The 18,525-nt window shown below is 46.5% G+C and overlaps 1 long non-coding RNA gene across 1 annotated transcript in view; it reads right to left on the reverse strand.

Moving 5' to 3' along the window:
• Positions 1-1,505: 1,505 nt before the first annotated feature.
• LOC111187516 (uncharacterized) overlaps positions 1,506-18,525 on the reverse strand; it is a 56,694-nt gene continuing 39,674 nt past the window's right edge. The window contains exons 2-3 of the long non-coding RNA XR_002648166.3: positions 5,244-5,458; positions 1,506-1,805 (exon numbers count right to left, since the gene is read on the reverse strand). This is a non-coding gene — a long non-coding RNA (uncharacterized LOC111187516). The remainder of the gene's footprint in view (positions 1,806-5,243; positions 5,459-18,525) is intronic.

The raw sequence follows: 18,525 nt of genomic DNA on the forward strand, positions 1-18,525 counted from the left end.
CAGGAGAGCAGGCCTTAGTCAAGGTAACAGACAGGGACAATTACCTTAAACTTCTTTCAGGGTTAGTTCACTAGGCAGTTACAGGCGTCAAGAGTTGCCCTAGACTGAGCTGTCTGGTAGAACTTTCTGTGACAATATACATGTTCTGTTACCGGAGATGTCCAATATGGTGGCCATCAGTCCCAGGTGGCTGTTTACATCTAAATTAATTAAAATAAAAAGGAATTCAAAATGTAGTGCCTCAGTTACACCAGCCACATTTTAAGTTTTCAATAAATACTTGTGGCCAGTGGCTACCATAGTGGGCAATAAAACCCTAGACCAGCAGTTCTCAACCTTGGCTAAACGATGGACTTACCTGGGGAGGTTTAAAAAACACTGATGTCTGTGCCTGCCCCCCGCCCTCCCCTCAACCAGATTCTGGTGTGATTAGTCCTGGTGGATCCTGGGCATTTGGATTTTTTAAAACTCCTGGGTAATTTTAATGTCTGACCTGGGTTCAGAACCATTACTTCAAACATCTACCCACAGGGCACGTCCACAAACCCACGACTGGGCCTGGGTTCCCGGCACTCTTGGGGTCTTTGTCTCTGCTGCCCTGTGATACTTTTCTGCACTGTTTCCTCCTCTTCTAGAACCCAGAGAGATGGAACCAGCAGAGGTGGAAGAAAAGAATCTCAGAGCAGGGTGGGATCTTGGGAATCATTTCACCTGGTCTTCCTAGAGTTCTGCGAAGGAAATTAGCGTCCAGAGAAGTCTGGTGACTCATCCGAGGCAAGGATGAGAGCCCTGTCCTCCAGACACCCCTCGGGGGACACATGCCTCTACTACATGGTCACCTGTCATCTCCCGGAACGTAAGCAAACACAATGTAACTGAAGGATGTTTATTAGCAGTGCAAAGCTTGGTTTCAGATGAGAATCTGAATATTCAGAGGGCAGATAGCTCACGATCAAACTTTCCTGCTGGGCGGTGACCTGGCAGAAAGCCTGGGTCCTCTCCGAGGCTACTCTGTTTACCTCCTTAGCTCATCAGAGTAAAGGGACTGGCAACGTCCTCATCCACCCAGCTGTGGTTAGGATACCGGGCTGCTCAGCTTCACATCGTTGCTCTGAGAAGCAGTAAGATAATGGATCCGGTCAACACATCATCACTGAGCGGAGTGTCAGGTGCTGGGGACAGACTGAGGGATAAGACAGACTAGAACTGCCTTTATAGAGCTGAAATCTGAGGGGCAGGTGAAGGGTGACAGCTAATTAATAAGTGAAAAAACAGGATAACTGTGGGGGGGGGCGGAACAGGTGGTCAGAGAGACCCCTCAGAGTTGGGGACCTTTGGGCTGTGACCCAGATATACGTCTGAGTAATAAGCGATTCAAGTTCAACACGCTTCTTCTAGACGCTGTCATAAGGATCTGTGTGGTTATGGCAGCGTTGCTCTGTGGTCCTAGAGAAACGAATCTCAAATGTTATCTGGTAACCTTTCTATCAATATTTAAACGTAACTAATAAGCAAACAATCCATTTTTCTTTAGTTATGCTTTTAATGAAGGAAAAGGGATGAAGACACACAGAGACTGGCCAGACTAGACCCTAACCACAATATCGCAGAGACATCATCACGGAATGTGGAGGCCCTTAGAGTCCATGGCAGATGGAGTCAGGTCGCAGGGCCAGCCCTTCCCCTGCACTCGGCCGTGGGCAGCAGGTAGAGGTGCTGCAGGGGGCTGAGTCCTGGTTTTTTGGTGCTTGTGTCATTTTCGAGCAAGTGTGTCATAAAGCTTCCTGTTTAATCTCCCAGTTATTCTGAAACAAAAACATGCACGAAAAACACAGGTCACTGCCAACCGCATTGAGACACAGTCACTCCAGTACATGGAAACCGAAAAGGGAAAGACAGATCTTAAATGCCACAGTAAGATGGGGAATCAAATTTATCAGCATCTATTCAAACAGTGATAATCAACAAAGATTGCGGTGGGGATAGGGGGGCGGGGCATCGGTTTAAAAATAATTCGCAAGAGACTGTGAAGGCAGATGTTCCCAGAAGCCCACTGCCTGTTTACTGAAAAGTTGAAGTCAGTTCTACCCCTCTGGGTCTAGGTCTAAGCCTGGGGCACACCGAGGCCCTTCCCCTAGGTGCTCCTGTTGGTCTAGCTGAAGTCACATAGGACTCTCAGGACAACTCTGGTGTTTGCCCAGGTGATGTCCTGAACACCTCTCCCCAGGGGTCCAAAGAGACTTAAAAGAGGTCACCGTGGAACTGCAGTCCAATGAGGATGGAGGAGGGGGATGGTGGCTGAACCTCTGGTCCCCTCTCCCCTTCCCATCCAAGAGAGCTGGGCTCCCAAGGACATGACAGCATCGTGATCAGACAAGCTTGTACCGAGCAGCCTCAGCGAGGCGGAGGGAAGGAGAGATGGTAAGAGGGGGGACCCTGACCAAGCAAAGACCCTGAGGACAGCACAGGGTTGAGAACAGCTGCCAAACCTATGATTCTATTAAAAACTGCCTTTGCCACTTGAGACCAGCTCCCAAGCAGCACATCGTTTGCGGAATCTCATTCTTAGTTCTCCCAAGCAAGTGAAGGGATACTTCGAGAGACTGACAGAAGGATTGCTTGATTCATAAATACGAATGGTGCCACCTCCCCCAAAGACCGGCTTTGTGCTTAAATCTGCCGCTCAGATGCGTGGAGTAGGAAGAGAGGGGTGGAGACAGCATTGCCATGGGAGCAAGGTCAAATCCACGCCTGCCTGCTATTCCCAGCCATATTCTCTGACCAGCCACTACTGATGGTCAAAGAAGAAATGGGCTCTGCCCATGACTGCTCAGAGCTTCCCTGAGGACCCTGCAATCCCCTCCACATGCAATCTGCCCCAGATGCAACCCTGAGTTCACGGGGAAAGCCAGCTGCCCTGGCCCCTCTCCATTTCCTGACTTTTGTTAATGGCACAAAATTATTTGCAAAAAGGTTGGGGTGGGAGGGGCTGCATGATTCTGGAAAAGCTCCATCCTTCCGGGAGACATTCACTCACAATGCACAGTAACATACAGAAGACCCCGAGAAGTTAGGAAATAAAGAAAGCCGTTTACATTAGTTTCTTGTGTGCTTCCCATACATATGTGGAGTGGAAACCCTCTTGCCCAGGAACCTCTGCCCGCAGAGTTCCACAGGGCAGCAGACAGCAAAGCTTCTCTTTGATTGAGTCCTTGCCGTCCTGACGTTCACACGACAGTTGTGACAGTCTGCATTTATTTCTTGAAACTCTGTATTGTTTTCCCTCAATGTCTTCCCCAAATGCCCTCCACGTATGAGTTAGCTGAAGCACACAGACTCCCGCAGCCTGTATTATTTTTTTTCTCAGAAGCCTCCTATCCTAGTGGCAGTGAAATACTGGCCTTTCTGAGAGAGGATGAGCCTGGCTGTGTGGTCGCTAGCATTCTGGGGAGAACACTGCTCAAATGAGCCTGCTGGGAAAACCAGTTTCCTGACGTGTGTTCTATGAGCTAGCATTTTCTAATGTGACAGTATCCGAATCTGGGCCCAAGATTTTATACGCAGTGCCTTCCTGGGTGGGCAAAGAGAAACAGGAACTAAGAAATGCATCAGTGGCTGACATGGGTGGAAGGGGCGACCTTGTTCCTTTAGTTTGAAATAGAGAGACAGCTTAGGAACCTACGCTCCTCTCCAGTTACCCTACTTCTGAGTGGGGAGGAAAAAACCAAAGTGCAAGAGCCCGGGCAGGATTCGGTATGGACCCAACCACGTGGGCTTGGACCAGGATCACAGAGTGAGAGGCGGCAGGGCCGGAAGGGTCATCTGGTCAACCTGCATTTTACAAGCATACAGAGCAAGGAAGTCAGCAATCTTCCTAAGGTCACACTGGAAAAGACATTGCTGGGACCGAGGCCTGAGTCTCTCCTACCTTCGTCCCTAGATTCTGAATTGCAGCTTTCCACTGTAAGACCTGAGCTAGTTTGTGTGCAAGCTTTTGCACACATAAGTCAAATCCTGAGTGACTTCACGTTGACCTGGCTGTCTGGTTAACACTGAAGAAACCCAAGATGGAACATTCAGGAACTCTAAAAGATCTGCCCCCAATTCAGGGCTGATCGCACATCTGGCTTCCCTTATGCCAGCAGACACTGGGAGGGAGTGGAGACCACCAGCGCCTCCCCTGGGTTAGGACATTCCTAGAGAATCTTCTGGTCACACGTTACTTCCTTATTCTTACTCCCAGCTTGGCTGAGCTGTGCTGTTTCTGCAGGTCTGTAGCATTCAGGGGGCCCCCAGTAGGTCTCTCCACTGTGGGTACCCAGCTCCGCTTTCCCTCAGATCTGAGGGATGGCCTCAGGGTCACGTACATCACACCGTGAATATGAGTCCTCATCAGGGGCCTGAGATGCAGCCCAGGCAATCTCCTGGATGCTCCCAGAGTCAGCTCCCAGATCACACCCTTTTGGTTCCTAATGGCAGAGGAAAGGCTTCTAGCCTGGGAAACTGAGAAGGGGAGAGAGACAGCAGCTCAGATGCCCATCCCTGGACTGGATGGGCCACCTGTCAGGGCATTTGCCCTTGATTCCATCCAAACTTCTATTTCCCAGGCAGTATGTACCAGGGCAGGGGTGTGGGAAGCAAGGAGCACAAATGTCAGTTTGCTGTAACATCCATGACACTGCCAGTACCTCAGTGCCGAAAAGCCAGACCAGAGCCCCCAGCCACCCATGTGCAAAACACACACTCGAGCCCGCTGTGCATCAAGGGTTCCGTCAACGCTTGGGAAAACAACCGGCCAGGCGCTCACATCCTGTTCGTGTTGACTCATGTTGGATTCGGACAGGCTTGGAAGCCAAATTTTTTGAGTTTTTGAAACAGTTGCCAGGAGGGTGGGACCCGGTAGACAGTACCAAGGTGTTCGCTCTCAGGAGTCCTCGGCTTTTATGTCTCAGAAAGTTAAAATCTAGAGGACATGCTCAGAAAATGTCATCGCTTTTTACAGACTAATTTTAGGGATGAGTGATATGGATCCCGTATGTAAAAGATTAAGTTTTTGTGCTACTAGAGACATCAGGGCAGGGGAGAGAGGAGCCACCCTTGAGGGCCCCCTTCCTTTGCTTCTGGGGGGAGGGCATTTGTAGAATGAAAGCCACATAACTCTGAGCAGACTTAGAACCTCTCCTGAGGGGACCTCCCCGAGAAGCAGTTTTTACGAAGTGTGCCACGCATCATTACAGACTTACCCGTGGTTCAGAAAGTTTCAGCCTTCAACTAATCCATCAGCAGAGTGCGAGCCTTCCCCAGGGCTTCCCCGAACACAGCCGGGTCCTCTTGGCCGCCGGGTCCTCTTGGCTATCGTTTGTTGAGCTCATCCCATCCGCTAGATACTGCTCCAGATGTGTGCTCTCCTTTAAGCATCCGCCCTCTCAGGTTGCTGCTTTAGGAGAATCTCTCTCACCTGGGGGGCAGGGGATGTTCAACCACCAGCCAGTACATGGTGGCACCCAGCCTCCAGTCCAGCATCCTGACCTTCACACTCTGACACCTTCTGGGATGAACAGGATCTCACAGGTGATTCAAATACCCTGAGCCCCTGAGGATCTCGGAAGTTTGCCCACCTTTTGGTACCGAGAGGGACCCACAAAATACCTCTCTCTGTTAATACTAAAGGTTTCCACTAATGGAGATAAGAGTGGGCAACCCAAGGGCTGGGCCTCCCTGGATTCTTTCCTGATCTAGTCAGTACCGTCCCCCTCACCTTGGTCACTTTCTCTATCCATAAAAGAAAACCTACTTTTCAAAGAACTAAACCTCAAAAACATTTTAGCAGATCTATAGTCTGGTTGACATTGTAAAAGGTCAAAATTACAGGTAACCTTGCTATACCATTACTAAGAGATGCAAAGGGCTTTCTGAAAGGCTGGTTTTACCTCTAAGGTTGGTCTAGAACACACGAAGAGCAGCTCAGGATTAGAGGGGAAATGGAGACAATCTACAGGCTTCTAGGTTTCCCAGTCACCCATGGCCCATGGCCCTAACCAGTGGTCCTCAGTGTGGATCTCTGGATCTGCAGCATCACCTGAGAATTTTCAGAAATGCAAATTTTTAAGGTGTGCCCCAGATCTTCTGAATTGGAAACTCTGGTGATGAGACCCAGGGATGTCTGTTTTCACAAGCCCTCAAGTGATTCTGACGCACGCACAAGCATCACCAGTAGCGAGTGATACCTGGGCCGCGGGCTAAGTCCCTGTGGCCGTGGTGACTGCCGGTTGGCCATCTACTGATGTTCTCAGTTTGGTCAACTGTACCCAAGCTCCTCACTGGATGGCTCTGTCCCAGGATCCCCAGAGTGGGAGGACGAAGCCAGTGGCCCAGAAACCATCTGAGACTTTCAACATGTTCTCGGGGTGACCTCGGGAGAAATGTTGGTATGATTCATCCCTCAATCCCCTTTTCCAGTTGCTGCTCATCTGTATAGTGTGGGGCAGGCACCATGGGATACTACACCTGCACCCGGGACTTCCCCTCCGCATCACATTTCTTTCCTGGCCAAGCCCCACCCTCCCACACTGTAGCCTTCCTCTCCCCTGCTCTCTTTGCCTGAGGAGAAATCTCGAGCCAGCTGTCTACTGGCATTTCTCTCAAATAGGAGACTAGAAAATGTCTCCACCAGCTTGACCCTCCTGACTGCCACCCTGGGAGGAGAGGGGAGCAGAGCCCACTCTGCTTTGGGGCCCTGCTCACATCGATACCTGATGATGTTCAGGTGGGCAGCGCCAGCCGAAGGCTCACAGCCGGACAGGTAGGAGGCAACACATGACCAGGTCAGAAAAAAAAAAGGTTTAAAAAAAAGAGTTTGTTTATCATTTTAAAAAAACGAACCTCATACAGGAAGTATGAGAAGAAGAAGAAGAAAAACACAAACCCAGGCTATGACACTGAAAGTGGCACTGGATACAGACAAGACGAGGGCTCCTCAGTTTCCATTCCCACTTTGCAGGGGCTGTGGGAACAGGTAGGGTAGGGCACCAGGGGAGGGTGGGGGCTTACAAATCATGGGGACGCAACAAAGAAGGGGACCGTGAGTCACAAGGCACAGCCTTATCAGACACAGGGCAGTGTGCGTGGGGTAGCACGATGTCTCATCCAGGGCCCTCCCTGCAGGTGTGACTGTCCCAGCCAGACTTGGGGAAGAAGACACCTAAAATGGAAACTGCCCTCCGAGAGCATCCCACGCGCCGGCCTCTCCCACCCCACGTTCCACCCCTTGTGTGTTTCAGGTCAAGACACAGGAGTTACCAGATCATGATCACCTCCCCCCATGCCCTTTCCTAGCAGCAGTCAGCTAGGGAGACCCCACCATCCCAGGCCTTCCATCCAAGCTGGTGGCTGTACAGACCTTCAGGACCACAAGCCCAAACTGGCCCGACTTGCTTTGGTCTGATGGGCACTGACACGAGACCACCCAAGGCAGATAGGAGTCAAGTCAGATGCCTAACCCAGAGCCATCTGCCCTCGCTGAAATGTGACTCAAATGGATTTTTTTAAAATGGGGGCATGGGATTCACAATGTCCACCCAAGAATTCAAATGAGGGAAAACAATGAGACTAAAGAACATTTCCTCTTTCACAGCGCAAAACAGTAGGAGGATAGGAAATAGGAATCTTCCCTTCCCACCATAAAAAATAAATACAAATGTTCTAAAATGGGCCCACACTGAAAAGATACCAACGAAAGGACTCCAAGTCATGACTATCGCTGTCAAAGAAAGCCATTTAAAAAAGAAAGACAGAAAGAAAAAGAAAAAACTCTGCACACCAAAAAATCTCAAAATAGAACCAAAACCTGCAAATCATACTCAGGCATCTATTATGAACCTATGTTTTAGCATGCTGTTGAAAAGGTTAATAATTTTCCTACCGAAACTGAATGTGGGTTGTGAAAGAACATTAAAATGAAGAAAATTTCCCCGTGGCTGCTAGTTTATTATCACCAAAGCCATCAAGTTTCAGTTTGAGTTATTTGTATTTATTTGTGAAAACAAAGATTAGATAAGTAGAAACATAAACCTCATCCTAATTAATGCCCTGGAGTATCTGATTTTTAGAACAAAAAGAAAAGAACAACAAAAAAAAAGACCATCAGACACACACTCAAGGCATGAGAATTCAGAACAACAGAGAGGAGAGAGAGGATGCTGTTATCTCGTCCTATCACTTGAAAAAATGTATTGTCTCAGGTAAAACATTAATATTTGTTTACAGTCTGTGACGACCACATGAGAGGCAATGTGTACTTTCAGTTGTTAAAACTTTTGTCAACTGTAGGCTCAGGTAGGGAATTTTTTTTTAAACTGCAAACTATCATTTTTGTTTTACACTTGCAAAAATGCAGTCACAGCCATATATTTCCACGTTGAGTCTTGAAAAAAGGGAATTTACAGTGCTGCTTGAAAAGATCCAATTATGAGCTTCGAGACATTTACAAGCAGGTGGAGCCCGGATGAAACGTGGGGTTTAGGTGCAAAGCTGGATTTTAACTCAAATGTGTCTCAGATGCCAGGGGAGCAGCTTATTTTCTGAAGTTTTAAAAGAAATCCACTAGCTGAAATGGTTCATCAGAATGAGGGGTAAGCAAAAACCTCTCTCCACGTTCTGCCCGCACAACATAAACATCAGAATGAAAAAAATAACATGCAAAAAGCCCTGCAGTGGTCTCACATCAGCGAACAAACTGTTTTTCTACCTATTTTGTGTTGCTGGCTTTTGTTATCTGCCCAATCGGCAAACTGTGGCCAATTTTATCATGGTTGAAGCAGACATTTTGTTCCCAAACTGCTTTCAACATTTTAGCTAGTAAATAGTTTATGAGTAATTGAAGAAGCCACAATACACAAAGAAAAGGCACCTAATCTTGCTACATTAACCCCTTTTTCAGGTTACAATGACACACACACGTAAAAGATTAAAAACAAGAATTCTAGCAAATTCAAATTCTGAAATAACCTAAGTAGAGTTTCCTGGAAACAAGAATAATTAATGATTAACCTACAGATTGGATTTTGAAACTAACTACATGACATTCCCTGATTCTGACCACATGACACCACGAAAGGTGCTTTTAATGATACAACATGTAATTTTTATTTTTCATCCACACACATCAAATGTTGTGTGAAAGTGAAGAGCAAATTTCTAAAGGAGTCAGTTGAATTATGCTAAAGGAAAAGAATCGGTTAAGCAGTTATTTACTACTGAAAATAAATGACACCCACGTAGTTCATCTTATATATTAATATTGAAACCAAATAGCAGTCTTCTACCACAAATCATTTCATTAAAAAAAATAATGAAACTAGTTAAAATGAAAACACAGGGTTTTATTTGATGAAACACTAAATATTCAGATCAAAAATGATAGAAAGCTGCCATGGCTTTTCAAAATTTGTTTGTGCTGAATGCCAACAACAAATTGAAGATAAAAAAAGGATGAAAGAATCCTCGCTAAAAATCCAAGAATTAACTAATTGGAAGAAAAGCAGAATTTCAGACAGAAGACTTAAGAAAACTCTTCTCTGTTTGCAATCCTATTTCATATTTGAAGGTACAGCATTATGTACATTTTTAGCCTTTTAAAATACCAGCATGCCCACACACTATCTCAGATTAAACCAAGGAGAAAATGACACATTCTGAAACCATTTTCTAAAGCTCCTTTTCCTGATAACACTCAGGCACTCACAATCAATTTAATGAGTTTCTAAAAAGCCCAAACAACTCTCCATAAAGAGACAGAATTGTTCACAACAGCCTGCAGACATTTCTAGATTTTACAGGCAATACTAAGAGCATTAGTCCTTGCTATTTACACTCAGAAGAACTAAGCTGTTTTCGACATCTATATCAGAAAGAAATACTACTCAGTGCTTTGGCTAATTAAATACAGGAACAATTTGAAAAACCCCAATAGATCCAGCCCAGCAGTCCCCTGATTTCAAACAATTTAAAAATTAGTTAATTCTTTCCCCTCCATGTTCTTTGCACAAACATATATTCTCCTAATCTATTCCTACTTGAAAATTCTTAAGGTAATAAAGAAAGTAAACACCCACAGAGGGTACGAAGTCATTTCTTCTGAAAGTGGATTTCTTCCTAAAACATAGGGCAGCAAAGTAAACACTGAAAAGCACTACAAACAAATAACACAGCTCAGGATGAACACTGAGAACATGTACTGATGGACAGAAAACTCTGGAGGAATTTTCAATCCTTCAGAAGGAGGGACACACTTGTGGTGAATTTACAGCACTCTCTGGGACAGGATGGCAAGGCTTTTCGTAAACTTGAACTGAAGACAATATCAATGTAATCACATCTTCTGGTCAAGAGAATGTGTTAGGTTGCTCAACATCAGACATGTTTTAACATGTGGTTCAGAATTTACACACTTCTTGTTTTTATGATCCAGCTCTTTCAATATTATGGGACTGATCTGACACTTTAGAGCAGGCAGCCTGACTTGTGTAAGACAACAGCGTTTAAGAGCAAACCAAAAAACCTTGAATGAACCCTACAATGAAAGATGACAGGGAATAAAAAGTCTCTGGGAATCGCCTGAATTTGTTACTTGAAGACATTTTCTGTATGAGTATCTTACCCTAGAATATCTGTCCTCACCCTTAACCAGCATAATCGAATATTCACATTCAGAAAACCCCTGACCTTAGCTAATGCTTGCCTCTTAAACCACATATATCCCCTTCCCCCGACGTAAGACTTGGAAATGATTGTGATTTTAGTCATCTGGAAAGAGTGAAACATGACATGGTCCTCAAACACTTTCTTCAGAACCGTCGTCATTTTAACCCTGTTTTACCACAAGTAAAAAGGCCGTGCTCACGGGACAAATTCAAGTTCCCTCTCCATTGTACCTATTACCTGGTGATTTCTTACGATCAGGGTAGCACAGGACAAAGGCTTTCAGTGAAGAAAGATTCAAAGCATTTTTTTAAAATTCCCAATTTTTTGGCAAGTAGAAAAATCCAAAGGTAAACTCTTCCATATTATAAATTAATATTCTCAGTACAACTACTTCACCTGCAACCAGCTAACTTATTCTTCCTTTTTTTTTTTCACAAAATGCATGTGTTAACACCCAGGTTTTAAAATACCATTGTTACATTTAGAGCCATTCCTAAGTGTAAGTAAGGGTTTTCTCCCCCATTTATTAGATACACATTCTTACTGAGAGCCAATCCATTGTGTATGAAACGACGCTATTTTGTTAGAGCAAATCTGGCTTTAAGGGTTAGGACAGGTTACACTGTAAAATTAAAATTAGAAAACCAAGCTTTTTTTTTTTTTTTTTTTTCCTTAAAGCAAGTAATAATTTTCCAGAATCTAGAAATAACTGCAACTGGCAAAAAGAAAATAAAAAAGCCAGACAGACAAGAGTGAAAGAAGAGCTCAGAAACTCAGCATCCTTGCCCTGGAAACAAAGGTCTCTCACATTCCATTTTCTATTTTCCGCAAAGAAAAAACAGATAGCTCTCTAGTCCCCAAATGAAATATGTAACAAGTATAAGAAATGTGCAAGATCACAAACACTAATATATCTAAGTGAACATAGGAATTGCATTTTTTCTTGTTAGTATGAATTCAACCTACTGTGTTGGTAAGTTGACAGAGACCAGACCCTGTAACTGCAGCATCAGAAATAGGACGATTTGTGTTGGAAACTCAAGTTTGAGCTAAATGATCCTCCTCTGACAGGGTCTGTTAGCACAATTGAAAAACATCGTGAACACCCCCTGGATCATGAATAGTATAATATATTTTTGAGTCTAAAACTCTTCAATGATGTTGGCTTGAAAGCTGTTTAATTAGCTGTAAGATGCCAACCAATCTCTTTATCAAAGCCAGCTGAAAACAAAACTGAGAGAAACAGCTTGTGGTTTCACAAAAAATGTATTTACATGAAGTATATTTTAAATGGAGTTCGATCATTAGGTACGATGTCATCTGGGCTGTGCGGTGCAGTTGACATTTAAAGATGTCAGAGGTTGTCAGATTTATCTCCAGTCTATACTTAGTTTAGAAGTAACCACTTCTGCTAGCAAATCTTGTTTTGTTGCTTTCCAGCCTCAAAATCTGCAAAAATTTAACTCTTATTTACAGAACACAAATCCTTTCCATGTCCTCTCACTTCCTTACCTAAGATCAACTAAAAAGAAAGTGGGACCGTGGGTGACAAAGTGGAATCGAAGCCCGCTTTCACACTGAGTCACAGGGATGGGGACAGAGCAAGCAAACCACGGTGAACAGAGCACGGAGGGACAGAGTTATTACTGACAAGCATGATGTTTCCTGAAATAGAGAGGGGTCCAAACCTTTAGCCCACCACTTCCTGCTGCATGTCTTGGAAAAAACATTCTGATAAGACGGGGTGCCCTTCACTTAACATTGTCCAAGACGAAGAAAACCAAGAGTGACACCAAAAGTTTTACCATGATGAAAGCTAGAGCTGTCTCAGTAAAAGTCCCATCAAAGGAGCAGCAAAAAGATCCAGAGAAACATCGGCCTTTAGGCATCTTCAAGCAGGAACATGGTTTGGTAGTTTTGTTAGGCTGTTTAGTGACCGTAAATTCATGCTTTATATTTTATCAAGAGTTGGGTTAGTGAATCACCACCATTTAACTATCACAAGAAAGATGTTTGAAGAATGGATTAGTCACTCATTCACTCTTTTCCAAAGACCACTTTTCATTTTGCCTAATTTGCTGAAAATGGAAATTAAGCTCTAAGACAAATTCGGCTTAAGACAAGCTGTAGCAGACCCAAGTGAAATCTGCAGCCAACAGCACCCCTGAACCACAGAGCCTCATGCCTGGGACCACACAGATATTTCAAACAGAAAGGGAAATGGTTGTTGATGTTATATGACCAAAATGTACATTCAAATAAGAACTCTGTTCCTTAGGACCCTTTGACCTTAATTCACATCATAGAGCTCAAGGGGTACCAGATCCAGGATATTAATGAAGGAGTTTGCACGCAGTTAGCAACAGAGTTTTTAAAGGGTTACAGAAAGAAGTGTTTTCTAAGACTGCCACTACCCATCAATTACTTTCCATAGTTTGTTTTAAAAAGGGCTTCTCCCCAAACCCAACTCTTTCATTGTTAATCATTTTGTTAAAAAAAAAAAAAAGATGTAGCATAAAATGTGTCCATATAGGTTGCCGTTCAACCCCAGGAGAGCCAGGTCAGAGGAAATCCCCACCAGGGTTCTGACAAAGCCGCTAGAAAAGGAAGCAGTACAGGGGCCCAGGGAACAGGCAGAGGACAAAAATGGGTACGACTTATTATCTGCTCTGCAACTGCCTTGTTAGTGGGAAATAGCCATTTGATTTATTTTCTAAACTCAAAGGCAACTGGACTTCATTTACTAAGAGCTCTCTTCTTGCCTGTGCAGTGGCATTCATTTGGGAAGTTACAAAAACCAATGCCTAAGTACCAGGAAAGCTGGTGTCCAAGGAGGGTGGGAGAAAGGGGTTTCACTCTCCCCTAAACCCAGGGGGCTCTGCTTCTAGATTCTGAGAGGCTCCAATCTGCCCGGTCCTTTGAACACCAGACTGAGGTTCTGAGCCAGTGCACAGAGGTCCCAGGGACAGCTGATCAGCAAATTTGCTTGACGGATTGGTTTTGAGAAGGACAAATACAGAAGAAAAGAGTTATGAGATAGCACTAAAGCACTTCCGATGGAACGAATCCAGAGCGGCCATGCGAGCCTGCAAAATCCAATGTGAAATCTTCCAAATATTTCAGCACATCAGAGGGATTCCCACATCGGCAGGACCCTTCCCACCTGCCTGTGGCCACGGGCATAGACAAGATGGCCGGGAGGTAACGCACTCTGCCTGGCGTGTCCCTCCCTCTGGGGCCGCCTTTGTCCTTGATGCTGTTCCCACTGTGTTTATTAGGTGACATTCTTGCAATGCTTTCTGCTTTCTTTCCGCTGCTGCCTGTTGCTAGGGGATGAGCCCTAACCGCTTCAAGGGAACAGAAGCGGCCGCCACGAGCACTTGGCAATGTCTCCGTTTGGTGACAAGGTAGAAACAATCCTTGAAATCACCCTCATTTGCATTTTCCCTCCAAAGGATGGCAACATTTGCTCCATGCTGGAATGTGTGTTTTCTTCTTCTTAACGTTGGGTTTGGTGCCTTTGGGATGGATCTCACGTCCTCACCGACTGTCTCTTCTTGCCACCAACCGTCCTGCCCCAGGTGGCGGCAGGCGATTAGAATAGCTTGGCTGTGGATCACACTCCACTGTCATCCTTTATTTGCTTTTTTCTTTTTTGTTCTTGGAGAGAAGCAAACCACATCGTCAAAGCATTTAAAAACAAACCAAAGGAAACTCGGTTTCCAGGCTTTAAGTAGATGCTATTCACCCACAGTTTATTTCCAGAAATCACTTGGAAACCGTTGTCATTTTTCACTCAGATCCACTGAGAAGTCTAACACTGCGGTGGTGTCTATGATCTATATTTGCTTCTTGCCAGTGGGAAGCAAAGCCCAGTCTCTGTCTTCAAACCCAGACTCACCTTGACTCTCTGGACGTGGCTTCCCCAGCTCTCTCATGTGCCTTCCGTGGGCGTGGCCAGAGTCTGGCCCCTGCTGGTGGCCGTGACTCAGACACTGGTGGAGATGGAGTGAGCCATTCTCTCTTTAGACGCTACCACCCCTCATTTGAATGGAAGGGCAAATGTCACTTTGTGGTTTGAAATGTACCTCCTGTTACCTCTCCCTGGGAGGATGGACCTTGCCACCAGGCAACAGGTAGGCCTCATGCTTCAGGCTTCCTTCGAGCAGTTGGGTGACCAGGGTCAGGGCAGGCTCAGTCAGGCTCGCAGTGTGTCCCCTGCCAGCACAGGGTTTGGTCAGAGTTGGCCCTGGGTGAGAATCTGCTAAATGGACCCATGAATGGCAGATGGATGAGCTTGTCAGGTAGCACGAGCCCACTTGCTAGCTTGGGACACACCACAGGTCCAGGGTGGGCACAGATGGGGGGGGTGACCAAGACTGACAGCTACCATTTGCTGAGGTCCTGTCCTAGGTGCATTGTGTAAATTATCGACTTTGCCCAAACTCCTGAGGCCGATACTCTTATTAGCCTCATTTAGAGAGAAGGAAGCCATGGGGTCGGGGTAGGGGTTTAACCGGATGCAGGTGACAGCAGTCGGGAAGGATGGCAGGCGTCTGTTGGCCCCGCCCACGTCCTTGCCTTCTCACCAGGCCGCCTTCACCACTGTTTAAATCAGTGGCCACCACCCCACAGCCCGTGGAGCCCCTTCCACGGAGGTTGCTGGTCCACAGATCCGTGTGTCTTGTGGACTGCAAGTTCTCCAGGACGGACCCCGTGGCTGGCTGACGCAGCCTCGCCAGCACCAAGCACCCTGGCTGGAGCACCATGGACACCCCATTAGCGTTTAAGAAGTGGGTTGCCATCTCCTGCCCGTGGAGCCTTCCAAAGCCAAGAGGACAGTGTCTTCAGTATTGGGTGTTTGAGCTTATGCTAAGAGGAAGAAATCCGAGTAATAGGTTCATCCCTCCCGCCTGGAGAAGGTTCCTCACTCCCACCATGCACTTCGGTGAGCCTGGGTCTCCATCCTTTAAACTCCCTTGGTCCCTGAGTGTCCCCCACAGGCCCTCCTCCACCGTGCCTGCACCAAGTCCTAACAAACACTACCGTCTGCCATCCCCACCCGCCTCTGCCCTTCCGTGGAAAGACTGAGGAGGTGGGCTGTGGTCATCCACCCCCGGGCTCAGCCTCCCAGACCAGCGGTGAACACACACCTGGGGGAGGCTCGTGTGTTCATGAAGCTCTCCAAGCAGGATTTCTGGTCTCTTTTCAGAGCAAACTTTGGGAGTTGGGAGGAGGGGAGGTGATGTCTGGAGATAAGACTGTCCCCGCAGCTAGCAGATTCCAAGATTTCTCCCAGGGGAGCCCTTGGTGTCTGTTTCTCCTTAACCAATTTCTTCTCCTGCTTGGCCCGCGGTACCACGTTGGAGAGCAGATGGCCATGGTCACCGGGAAGGCCAGTGAGCCCCAGGTGGCGCTCCCTCTCGGACCACCCAGGGCACTGTGGCTTTTCTGTTCCTTCCCACTGTTGGTGCTCTGACCCATCTCGTTCCCGGGGTTCGGCGGGGAGCATGGGCCACGTATGGCCAGCTTGGTGGGAGTGCAAACCTCTCTGAGTCTCTCCACAATTGGAAAAAAAATAATAAAATAGTTCTGCTTCTGTTATTTGCTGCTTCCCTTGGCCTTCTTCTCTTCCTGTAGATTAATATATTAAGGGGTGGTTTCAGTGTTTAATTCATGTCTTTTTTTTTTCAAGCAAAAATACAAAAATAATTTTTCTTGTATTTTTTAAAGCAATTTATGTACATTGTTTAAAAAAAAAAAAAAGTGCAGGAAAAAGAGAAGGCGAGGGCTTCCCTGGTGGCGCAGTGGTTGAGAGCCCGCCTGCCGATGCAGGGGACGCGGGTTCGTGTCCCGGTCCGGGAAGATCCCACGTGCCGCGGGGCGGCTGGGCCCGTGAGCCATGGCCGCTGAGCCTGCGCGTCCGGAGCCTGTGCTCCGCAACGGGAGAGGCCACAACAGTGAGAGGCCCGCGTGCCGCAAAAAAAAAAAGAGAAGACGAGGGGCTGGGAAAAAAAGCAAGAGGACAAAGACAGGAGGAAGAGGAGACGTTTGGGAAGAAAAGAAGGAGGGAGGGAGGGAGGGATGGAGGAGAAATCCGCACAGACACCGAGGTTCCTCCCGAGAGAACCTGATGGAAGACGGGGCCTCCTTTCTGATTCAGATACTTATTCCATGCAGTTTTTAAAAAGCAATTGTAGAAATTAAAGGGGAAAGGAGCTTTGGTCACAGAATCACTATTCTATGGAGCATGATCCTTTCACGTTGAGAAGAGGCACTCTTCCCTTGTGATGAAAATATGACTTTGCCTACCTAGCAGTGTGACAGGACTATTTTCAAAGCAGGTCAGTACATGAAGCCAGGAAGAATTATCTCAAGACTGTCAACATGACACTGGAAACCCCTGCTATGGGAATAAATCTCCTTGCCTGCAGGGGGAAAACAAATCCAGCCAGACCACTCGGGGAGGCAACGGGGACCTTTCTGGGCACTTTTAATAAACTATGTTTTCATGGAAAATGTTCTGATATGAATGAGAATTCTGCAATTTATTTGGAAAGTCCAAAGATGTAATAAAAGAAAAGGTACACCCATCATGGTCATCCATGTCATTCCCTGTTGTGGCCTCATAACACCAAGTCACAGTAATAAAGAGGCTTTCAGAGGAACTCCAGCGGCCAAATTTGGGACGCTAGGTGTTAAGGTGACAAAAAGCTCAGCTTTCGGCAGCTCCTGATTCAGGGGCAGAGCTGCAGGTGTAGACCTGGCTTCCCTGATGTCCTTTCGCTTGGTGGTGGTGGGGCGGGGGGGTCTGTAAAAAGCCGCACTGTCCCTTGGGCCCTCACCTGGCCCATGCTCTGCCAGCACACACCTTATTTGCTGGTTCGCCCTGTTCATCGGCTTTTCCTTCTAACCTTGGCGATGTCACCAGAACCAGTCTCCCAGTTTTTTCCGATAAGCCCATTTCACACTCTGACGGACACACCCCTGTTTGGAAGCTAATTTCTAATATTAAATTCCAGGACGTCCCTCCTCGGTTTCACCCCATTACTCTGGTCACCCTTCCTACCATGCTAAACACTGCTTTTGCCTCCTGGGCATCAGTCACCTTCACGTTGGTGAATTCTATTCCTTTTCCCGCCCAAGCTCCCTTCAGGCAAGATCAACGCATTTAATTCTCAAGAGCCTTGGATCACCAGGCTGTCCTCGGTGACCTCCTTTCTACAACAGATGATCCCAACTGAACGTGTGTGGTCCGCTTCTGAAGGAGCTCAGACCCAGGGAAACACTCATCAGATTAGGGGAAATATACTTTTGCCTAAGATTCCCAGTGAGCCGAATTACAAAACTAACCACAGAAAACAGCCCGGAACAACCTTGATGTTGAAGGTGATATATCTGGCTCCACATTGGGATGGCGTGGGTTGGCCACTTATAAATCCCCCTAGAAGTGCTGTCATTTGTGCAAGATTTTTCCGAACGGCATCTCCACAGGCAATGGATGGGACGAAGCGATCCTTTTCTCCAGCAAGACGTATTTTAGAAAGCGAAAGGCAAAATGGCTTTTTAGTTGTAGTGCTGCCTCATTTGGAAAGAAAAAGTATGTCATGCTCTTGTTTCACTGACATGCCTGTCTCCACATCAAGCATTTGTGGTCCTTCGCTCGGGCAGTTCCTTCATCTCACTGCAGCCTCTACCCAGAATTATTAATGCTGACATTGGGCACAAATGTGTTACAATAAAACCTTGCACGGGCACAGTGTTTACCCTCAGGAAGTAGGCAAGTCGTCTACAAGTGGGACTATAGCTTGTGTGAAATTGAAC

This window comes from Delphinapterus leucas, chromosome 13 (genome assembly GCF_059928025.1).
Source record: "Delphinapterus leucas isolate spDelLeu-1000000601 "Yukka" chromosome 13, BTC_Dleu_Yukka2, whole genome shotgun sequence".
Lineage (NCBI taxonomy): Eukaryota > Metazoa > Chordata > Mammalia > Artiodactyla > Monodontidae > Delphinapterus > Delphinapterus leucas.